This window comes from Megalobrama amblycephala, unplaced genomic scaffold, assembly GCF_018812025.1.
Source record: "Megalobrama amblycephala isolate DHTTF-2021 unplaced genomic scaffold, ASM1881202v1 scaffold415, whole genome shotgun sequence".
NCBI lineage: Eukaryota > Metazoa > Chordata > Actinopteri > Cypriniformes > Xenocyprididae > Megalobrama > Megalobrama amblycephala.
The window spans coordinates 76,399-87,752 of NW_025953364.1; the positions used below are offsets into that span (position 1 = coordinate 76,399).

General features: G+C 40.8%; 1 long non-coding RNA gene across 1 annotated transcript; it reads left to right on the forward strand.

Annotated features, from left to right (window-relative positions):
* Positions 1-9,735: 9,735 nt before the first annotated feature.
* LOC125261443 lies at positions 9,736-10,332 on the forward strand. Its single transcript, XR_007183294.1, has 3 exons — positions 9,736-9,883; positions 10,005-10,046; positions 10,186-10,332. It is a non-coding gene; the product is annotated as an uncharacterized LOC125261443 (long non-coding RNA).
* The last annotated feature ends 1,022 nt before the right edge of the window (positions 10,333-11,354 follow it).

Here is an 11,354-nt window from a genome sequence, read left to right on the forward strand (position 1 = left end):
TAAACACTGGTTTTACCCTTTTCTTTGAATAACCCATTCTTATGACTCTTATTCTACTGAATTGCAATCAAAAACCCCCAAGTTCTATTCCATACTTCCTATTATGGATTCCCACGAGCACCCAAGATTGTCATTTTGTTCGCCTGGATAGCCGACATCACACTTACAGTGCAACCGTAAAGGCGAATGATCCCTAACTACCTAGTATTTTCTCAAACCTCCTAACCATCTACACCACCTCTCCCCCTCATGGTAGGCTAAACCAACCCTTTTCCCACAATCCTTTGCAAGCTTTCTTCGATTTCTATCAGCTACCCTCGAGCCTCTAACAATTGTCGAATTCCCCTCAATCACTCATTCGCTAGCTATCCTGACCAATCACAATTCTCGATCACCTGAAGCTAACCTCCTTCCCAAACATCAAACCTCCTGCCGACCGTCCTCCAAAACTGGTCTCGGTCCCGGGCTTGAACTCGGGACTCCTTGCTCCCAAGCTGCCCTCACCGACCACCACTTACTCCTATAACTATGAACTTTTCCCACCTGTGCCCCACATATATGTCACCGGTGTTTCATCATCCAGAATCTGGGCTATTCCTGTGAGGGTTAGGTTTAGGTATGTTGCCGGTGTTCCATCCTCTATAGTCCGGGCTATTCCCGTGAGGGTTAGGTTTAGGTAATGTGCAGGTACAGGGATAGCCCAATTATCCCCAGTGACGGTTAGGTTTAGGTATGTCGCCGGTGTTCCATTAACTCGAATCCGGGCTACTCCTGTGAGGGTTAGGTTTAGGTATGTTGCCGGTGTTCCATCATCTAGAATCCGGGCTACTCCTGTGAGGGTTAGGTTTAGGTAATGTGCTGGTACAGGGATAGCCCATTTATCTTTAAACTAATTTCCTCCCCCAGTGATAGGGTTGGGTTTAGGTATGTTGCCGATGTTCCATCGTCCAGAATCCGGGCTATTCCCGTGAGGGTTAGGTTTAGGTATGTCACCGGTGTTCCATCATCTAGAATCCAGGCCATTCCTGTAGAGGTTAGGTTTAGGTATGTTATGCTTTTTCCAAAAAACCCCGACAACATTTCAATCCTGTTCATAAATCAATTTAATAGGAAATTATATTCTTTTACATATTCCAGAAACCTTTTTTAACCCATCCTTATGTTCAGGCCCTTGGGAAACTACGTGCCCAATCTATTAATCCAGAATCTTTCTCTCCTTCGCCTATCTTTCACATCCCACTCTGGATTGTGTTCCAGCCCGGAGACCCTTAAGTTCTGAATCCCATGCCTACAAAAGTGAGGTACAATGTGCCCCTTTCGCAATGTGCCCTTACTCACCGCGTGCCGGTGCCCCCACATCCTCGTGAGGATCGAATTCCTGGTTTCTCCCACATATCTCTTGCCGCACCAGGCACACCTGATGAGGTAAACACAGTTCTTCTGATTCAGGGGAATGGCCTGGGTCAACTTGTAGACCCCGGATTGTCCCCCTCGTACCCGGACCCCTGATCTCCCTCCTTTTTGAAGGGTGTCCCGAGTTTTCCTCTTACTTTTTCCACTGGCAGGAACCAATTCACTATGCACCAGCATATCACATAGGTTCCTGCCCCTCTTATACGCCGCCACCACCCTGTATCGAGTCCCCAGTGCCTCCTGCTGGGTTAATCTCCTAAAATTCTTTTGGATACCCAAGGCCAGGCCTCTGGCGGTGCTGGAATACCGAACCACCAGTGGAAGGATCCTTTTTTGTAGTGAGGTGTTCCCACCTTCTCGTCCCGCTGCCTCCTCCTTTGCCATCGTCCTTAGGAATTGTCTGGAGTAGCCTCTCCTCCTCAGTGCCTCAAACAGTGTCTTAATTGCTTCCACTCTATCCCCTTCCCTAGTGCAAATCCTCCTAAACCTCATCAATTGGGCCTTAACTATGCCTTTAAAAACGTGAGGGTGGTGGTCACTGCCCCGGTGCAACAAGGCATGCGTGTCTGTACTTTTAAAATATACCTTCGAGTCTAATCGGCCCGAGTGCTGAAATCCCGGCCCCTTGAAGACAGTAGTGTCCAAGAAGTTAATTTCAGCCTCATTTCTCTCCACTTTCACCCGGATGGATAGATGGTGCAGATTCAAGATCTCCACGAAGTCCCTGAAACCCTCTTCAGTGCCTTCCCAAACACCCCAGATGTCGTCTAAATATCTCCAGTAATGACTGGGTTTGTTCTGACACTTAAGGAATACCGATTCCTCCCAATCTGCCATATAAATGTTGGCATACGCTGGGGCGAACCTTTTCCCCATTGCTGTACCCTTAATTTGTAAAAATGCCGTCCATCAAACCCAAAATCATTCCTCCTCAAGCTGAGCTCCAATAGCTTCAGGATGCTCTGATCTGGCCTATCTTCCATTGGATACTTCTGTAAACATTTCCTGACTGCCTCCAGTCCCCTCTCTATTTCAATGTTGGTGTATAAGCTCTCAACATCCATAGAGAAGAGACTGGAGTCGGAACCTATCCTTATCTCCTGTACCTTCCCCAGGAAATCTGAAGTATCCCTAATGTAACTAGCGTGCTTCATCGAGCGGGTTCAGATGCATCGTAATAAATTCATCCACCCCATAACTCTCGCTGCCGCAATCTGAAACTATCGGCCTCCCTGGAGGGATATCTGGAAATGGCCACGCCGTTTTTTCTTTGTGAATTTTCGGAAGTAAATAGAACCTCCTTTCCCTGGGAGCACCACTCCCCCTAATATATTGCACCTGCTTTGCATTCAAATGACCCCTTTCTTGCAGCTGCCTTAACTCCTCCCTAAACAATTCCACTGATTCAAGGAAGATTGGCTCCCGCAACTCCTCATAAAATTCCTTATCCCCCAGCTGTCTCATGGCCTCCCTCACATATTGGTGCCTGTCCATTATTACCACCACACTCCCTTTATCCGCAGACTTAATGACCAATGAGTGATCCGCCCTCAATCCCCTCAATGCCTCCCACTCCCCTCTTGATAAATTACTATCTCCAGAAACCTGCTTAATCCCCTTCATCATTTTTTTATCCTTCTCCATAATCCTCCATACCACTTCCCCCACCTGGCTGTCCTGTGGCTCCCACTCAGATGCACCCGTGAAGGGGGCCCTCTGTCCTTGTCCCTCCTCCCCTTCAAAATAATCAGCTAGTTTCAGCCTCCTGTGGTAGGCCGTAAGCCCTTCCTCCGCCTCCAGCCTATTCCAGCTAGTCCCCCCCACATCCCTGGGAATAAAAGACAATCCTCTCTGTAATACTTTTAACTCCATTTTATTCAGGACTCTATTTTGGGAGAGGTTCACCACGGTCCCCATGCTTTGGTTGACCGGGTGCCTCTCCCCTATTAGTTTAAAGACTTGGCCCAGTGCTCCCACATTGCCCTCCCCGTTACTCCAGTCCAGTGTGTAAAGTCTTGCTCAGACCTGAACCGCTCATATGGCAAGGCCTCCAGTGCTCTGCCGGTGCCGGTGATATGTGCATTAATCCGATTCAGCGTGTTGCACTGTTTTTTCGGAAGATGTCTGTTAAAATTTATGGTGGGGATAAAAATCCGGGCATTCGGGAACGTACTCCCCGCTACTCCCAGGGTTTTCTGCACAAGCTTCCCTACTGTCTCCGCCGATGCACATGCCCGATCATTAACACTCTGAGGTCTGAAAACGTACCGGCGCGTTTTGCAGGGTTTTTTTCACATTGCAGCAAAACAGACTTAAAATACTCTGTCATTTTTTGTCATAGAGACATAAGTAATACATCAATTGAAACTATAGAATATCTCCTTTTATTTGTATACACTCAGAGTAAAAACAAAATGTTGTGCTTTTTGTAAAATAAAGAAAACTGACATGATGTGTGACGAAGTCCAATCTGATAGTTCTCAGAAAATGAACTGTAACTTAGTGAATACGTCTGACAAAAGAATTACACTTATGTCTAAAGAAACGTTGAAATGTCAGGTTTTAAATCGTGTAAGTCAAATCGAAAACAAACATTCTGTGTTTATGTAATCTGTATGAAAAGAGAGCCATGTCAGAAGTCCGTGATTCAGCTCATTACCCACTAATGCGGCCACACCCACGGAGCCAGCGCTATTCACAGGCAAATTCAGAGGCAACACATGCATACATCGTCTCAATCGTGTATTTATTGTCTTGAAAAGTGTTTATCTGGATGTAAAAGCCATGGTTAGCGAGTTTTTGTTTCTTTAGCGCCCTCCGGCTGCAGTATGAATTGGAAAACACCATTCATGGAATAGCTTCTTCTTCTTTAGATGAATTTGTGGACTAAAAATGCACAGAGAGCGCCCTCCGGCTGCAGTATGAATTACAAACACCAGCGCTCATAGAGATAAAATGAATATTAAATAAAAATAACTCCTCTGTATAGAAAATTGTCATAAACATATGAGAATCCAATATTTGTCCAAATGTGCATGCTTTTAAACTAAAAGCCTATATTCAGACTCTTTGCATCACAGAAATACATTATAGTTTAAAGTATAATATAAAACCATTATTTTATATTGTAATAATATTTTTCTGTATGTTTCATATACCATGAAGTTTTTTTTTCACAGCCTTCCTGACTGAAATGCCTCATTAATATGCAAGTCTTTTCAGGTCATTACTATGCGATTCTTTTGTCTTCTCAGGTGAGAATGACCCATTATTCATGGTGATTCACGCCTCCACGCATACTGTGTTTCTTGGCAAAAAGTGTCTTACAAAAACTAAATCAATATATTGTTATAAATGAAAGAGTAGTCAGCATAAATTTTACATAATTCTGAAGCAAAAACTCTACTCTACAATCTCCAATACCGATTTAATATACTTTTATTGGCCTTATTTCAGTGACTTAAGTTTTTTGTTTTTTCAATAACCACGCATAAACGTTATTCCTTCAAAAACACAAACATGTACATACATGTTCCTCACATATTATGGTAGCCTAGTTTGTGCTGAATACAGTGTAATGACACTTGTGTCATTAATATGTTTATGAACAACTGAAAAAAGCACAAATGTCAGGGCATGTCAAAACTTCTCCAGGCCCCAAATCAGCCTCAGACTCCAGAGGGTTAATCCCAAATGACATGATAACTGCCGTGACCTCGTCCGTGGTGGGAGTCCTGTTTCTTAACATCTCATGGGCATGAACCCAGTGTGCCCCAGGGTAACACTCCACATGGACCCTGTCGTCAAAAATTGTTGGCAGTCTTGCCATGTTCGAGTCTCCCATGATCAAGATAGGCTGTTTAGGCCTTAGGAACCAGTTCCTGATCTTATCCCTCCGTGCCCTCGTCTCCTGAACATAGGCTCCATTCGCACCTCCTCTAGCCTTTTCCTCTTCCTTCCTCCACCTTCTTCCTCCCCCCGGGGCTCCTGTGGCTGGCTGCTCTCCTCCGCCACCTCGTCCAACATTATCCATATGAGATCATTATCCTCTGACGACCCCGATTCCACCGACACCCCAGATCCTGTCTCCCCCGTGGCACCTATGTCCGTGTTCTGTTTCCTTGGTTCTTGTTCCCTGGATGTATCTGACCTCAAGATTAGGTTTTCCTAAATAGAGTCAATATTGCACCGGCATTATTATAAACCTCATTCCTCCGACCAGACCCAATTAGGGTTAGCATGCGCGTTTGTGTTGTACGTCACACGCATCGCACACATGACCAGCCTCAGCCAATAGTGAGCCTACGTGGTGACGTACAACACAGACGCGCTGCGAAGTTTTACTACGTAAACTCACTAGAGGCCCAGAGAGAAGGAAATGAATAGTGGAAAAAAAGTCGTTATTTTTGTGTTTTTTTGCGCACAAAAAGTATTCTCGTCGCTTGATAAACTTAAGATTGAGCCACTGTAGTCACTTGGACTATATTAACGATCTCTTTAATAACTTTTCTGGGCCAGCAAGATTCATTCCCTCTGAAAGCCTATGGAGGAGTGAGACAGCTCTCAGATTTCATCAAAAATATCCTAAAATGTGTTCAGAAGATGAACAAAAAAAGACTTACATGGTTAGAACAACATGAGGGTGAGTAATTACTGACAGAATTATCAATTTTGGATGAACTAACACTTTAAACGGGCCGAACCGGGCTAGGGGCCTCGGGCCAGTAGCACCGGGCTCAAAATCTGTTGCGTTTCCACTGTTGGGCCAGAAGCTCCACAGCGCTTCACTAAAAACACGCCCGTAACACACCTCTCTGGAGCAACGTCACACAAACACTTCATTTCACCAACGAAAGTTACTTTTATCAGAAAATGAATCAGAAAGAAATAACTAGAAACAGCGTGATCGCTAAACAAACATGATAAATGTGACCGTTTGCTGGTATTTTTGTGGTTTGCCTAGCCTAAATATTTAAAACCCAAGCATCGATGTTACCACTATAGGTTTACAATAAAAAGTGACATTTGATCATAATTAATTAATTTTGCACAGAATTGCACATTAGTCACACAGAAATGTTAATAGAGAGCCTAAGTCCCTCCCCTTCCGGTGGACCACCATGGGACCTTATTTCGGAAAAATATTGTATGGTAGTCAATGGCAAGAGACAACAAATATTTTGATCTTGTTTGAATTGTGCCCTGAATTACACATATGATGTTTGTCAATTTAAAAGATACATTTTAAAGTCAAGAAAGTCGCAGTTTGATGTAAAACGGTTGAGGTATAAGACTGTGAAATATACGTAATACAAAGACTACAAACCCAAAAGGCGCGCATTTGACGTAGCCTACCTTTTCTCTCAATGAATGCAGCTAACTTTACTGAAGCTAACGTCTGTCATTTCTTCTATAGTCTTACGCTATAATCGTAACGTTATGCCGTCATACCTGAGTGTTTTGTACCACTGCACACATACCAGCTTGTTTCGCTTCCCGGGAGATGTAGTTCTTTGAGCGATTTTCACATAAAACTAAATGTTACTCTTCTGTTTTATGACAAACTGCGACTTTCTTGACTTTCATCTTTTAAATTGACAAACATCATATGTGTAATTCAGGGCACAGTTGAGACGAGATAAAAAAATAAGTTGTCTCTCGCCATTGACTACCATACATGTTTTTTTCCGAAATAAGGTCCCATGAGCCGGAAGCGGAGGGGCGGGACTTAGGCTCTCTATACCGTTAGGTCTATTTCACAAAAGAAAGAGGACACATATTCAGTCGCGTTGTGTTTTGTTTATTAGTACAGTTGTCTATTTTCAGTCAGAGAATCAGAGGAAGCTACCGAAAAAAATTGCTTTATTTTATAAGAGACGAGACAGGCTTATACTGACAGATAAAATAAAAACATGTTTGTGATAGCCTTTATGATTTGTCTGATTTCTTCAACCGTTCATAAATTTACCATGTTTACTATGGTAACTAGCGTGTATAGTCTTTTGCATCGCGTAACCTATAAATATACCTTAATACGGTGGTCAGAATCCACATCGGATCACAACAGAAGGCATTCAAACATGAAAGTGAGTTTTGAAATTAAATTAGTCTCTTAATGAGTCTTTAATGCTGTCAGAATCATCCAGCGCTGCTGCTTTCGGCCCAGCACCGGAAGTAAGTGGGCGTGCTTAGACAGAACGCGGAAGCGATCGTGCATAGAGGCTATTCCGGCAAGCCGGAAGAAATAACTCGGCCCGGATGCGGCCGCCGGACTCTGGTGGAATGCGGCAATGAATGACGCGCCAGATTCCGCCCCAGTACACTGGTCCGAGTCCGGGTGCCGAAACTGAGCCGACGCTGCTGGCATAAGGCCATAATCACGCCAGCATAAATTGTACGATTAGCAAGAACTGGCCCGAGGCTGGGTTCCAAAGGCAACCATACCTTTTTTTTTTTTTTTACTAAATTATTTTGAATTACATTTAAGCCTAGTTACAAAATAAATCTACAAAATAACAACAGAAAGACAAGTTTCCATTTAATGATACAGACTTTATTACAGAAGTTACATAATCTTAAAGAAAATATATAATCTTGCATTTATTCTCACATTTGACAAAACAATGAACTACAAAGTTATACAAAATTATTGATGATAAAATGGTGCCGTGCAGTGGTAAAAAACAAAACAAACAAAAAAGCAATTTGTTCCACTGTAAAAAATATATTATATACATAAATTACATATTGTACAAATAAACATGACTCAATGCACCTTTAAATACACAGCATCATATACCTCCTCTAAATTGTCTTGGGTAGTAACCTGTAACACGTGCCCAACACAAGCATATGTTTGCAATTTATACTGTACTACTACATTAACAGGTCCCAACAATCTTGATTACTCAACAAATAATTACTTAATTACTTCAATACATTTCTAGAAGTTTCCTTTCTTTTATTGGAAATTTTTTACACATACTACACAATAAATTCAGAAGAAATAAGCAGTACTTTTAAGAATGTTTAATATGATATCCACTCACATAAGATAAAGACACAGGGTCTCCTCATGAAGGCCAGGTGAATAAAAACTCCACCACACTTTAAATTCTAGGTGAAAAAGTCTTTGTTTAAAAACATGTGATGCAGCATCCATGCCAGTAGTTGTCAGTATGAAGTCTGTCATATAGGCCAGTAGGTTACAGTCCAGCTTTGGTTTGGTTCTGTCTTGACCTTCAGCCCAAATGGACTCAGGAGCTGAAATGAGAAGAATACACACCACATTAACATGGCTTGCTGGAATAGTCTATTGTTATCAGTCAGTTGTACTATCAAGTAGCCATGTAATCTAAATGGCAGATTCTATGCTTACGAGATTCTTACGAACCCTAGAGGTACCACGGTCCACCAATGCAAATGCTGTGGGAAAGACAATATATATTTTCTAGTCATGGTGGATAACGTAATCGTACATTTTTGTCAATGAGGGGGGATTTATGACCAATGAAGTGTCCCAGTAGACCACAAACATGAGGACAAAAAATCCTAGATTTAACCATTTTGCTCCTATAGTATGTGGTGTGCCATGATGTGACAAAGACAGCACACCTCACACAAACAGATTTTCAACCAGAGTCTCGACTGTGAACACAGGAAATCTCTCGCTATAGGAAATAGCAAGACTTCAGAATAAGTGGCGGACGATATGCAGGAAGAAATTGCGATGATAGTGTTTGGAATGGTGAAAAAACATTGTACCCAGCATTATATAGATCCTTTTATACAGAACTATATTAATTCTTTATTGTCTTTATTTATTCTTTATTGTATTTATTGTCTCTTTAGAATTCACCTGTTGTAGTTCTTTAATCCCGCTATAGAACCTCACTGAACCCTTAACACTCCGCTTCCTGCAATGTGTGTGTGAACGACCGTGTCTCCCATCATCTCGCTTTCTGATTGGATATTGTTTCGTTTCACATGATAATCTCCAGCATTTGTCCTCTGGGTTCCCCCCACACTTCAGGATTTCTGATTGTAAATATTCAACATATAGAATATTTATGAGTCGCGATCGGGGCGGCTCCAATGTTCTTCCAAGCAGGTTCGGACACTCTTAACACACTTCACACCAAGGGAAAATCTGATAAGATAATCTGTAGAACCATCAAGATAATTGGGACATAGCTAGGATTGTCGGAAGGGGGGAAATAGGCCCTAAATCAACCCGATCATCTTTTGGTGTGTACCCAGTATAAGACATTTCAAGACTACTTAAGGACCCGCGACCACCTGTCATCATAACATTGTAATATACATCATATACATAATTCACCTGTTGTATTGATAAAAATACAACTTTTAAAGATGTTTGTCATTTCCATTAGTTAAATAATAATTAAATCATGCCTTCAAGCAGGCACTTCAGGAGTGAATAGCAGCAGGCCAGTAAACACGAATGAAGGTAAGATGTATGAACAGGCTGTTAAATGTTTAATGCAATCAGAATATCAAGAATTCCCCCCAAACAGCCTATCAGTAATTAGTAGTTTGATTTAGAAATGTATATGATTGTGTTTCTAAAGGATCTCCAGAGAGGACACGGGAGGTCATGAAAGTAACATCAGGTAAGGAACCTGTCCAGTAATAGTTTTTATTTGCTTTATTTATAAAAGGTCAACAACATCATAAAGAATAGTATAAAAATAATCCAGTCTTGCACCTACAACACATGCAGTGCAATTAATGTAATTTTCTTGTCATTAGTTCCTAGGAAGAGAAAGTGGAGTGAGGTGGAGATTGCGGCTGTAGAAGACAAAATGATGAAATTTATTCACTCGGGAGTTACTCCTGGAAAAGTCGACTGCATTGCATGCATTACAGCAGCCCCCAAAGCCCTCGGTGAACGAGACTGGCAGTTGGTAAAGTATTATATAAAAAACAGAATCACAGCATATGAGAGAAAGACCACTAAAAAGTAAGGTTGATTTTGGTTGTTGATTCTGTTTTTGGGTGGTTGACATATAAGCCTGAAAAACATTTTTTTTTTTAAAACTTCAAATATTATGCATAAAATATATTGAGTTGTGTTGTACTGACTCTTGAATTTCCAAAAATATTTGTGTTTTTTTTAGATTTTGTATTGGAAATTGGATTTATTCACCATTTTGTTGCATTTGTGCCTAAAATTGTCATATGGTGTGACATAAAAGTTATTCTATATAAAATGAAAATGAGATATAGTCTCCCTACGTAACTAACTTCACCATAAACCTTTATCATTACTATCTTCAGATTTAACATTTTTTTGGTGCAGATCCAATATATTTTGTATTATTTTCTAAATCATCATGCAAAGTAAGACATACCTCTTCAGCCTTTCCAGATATTTTAGATTAATTCTGGCAAACTCTGTTATAAATCTAACAAAATGCTTGTGACTCTTGCTGATACTATTTCTCTTTTGCTCCATTGACTTTTTTATGATTTATAACTAAAAAAGTCATTTTACTGTCACAATTCTGATTGTCACACCAAATGATATAGTGTCACACTATATGACGAACTGAAAAAAAAAAGTGTATTTTATATGCATTCATCATTCAATTAATTCAGTTAACATTAATAGGACTAAAAATCATGAAACTTACTATCATCATTTTAAAACTTTTAAGATTTTATTTATGAAACTCAGAAATATGAGTAAACCAAACTCCATCTCATGTCAAGAAACTTCAACATGAACATTTTAAAATTAGAGGACAGTGTGTGTTGTAACAGTATATGTGTTATAATTGTTAAACAGTAAAAAATATCAATTTACAATTAGCCGAATGTTTTAGATTGAAAATTCATAGACTATTATAGTATTAGTAAAAACGGATACACATGGGATCTTTAAACATCAGTGGAAGCTGAAAAGGTATAAAGAGAAG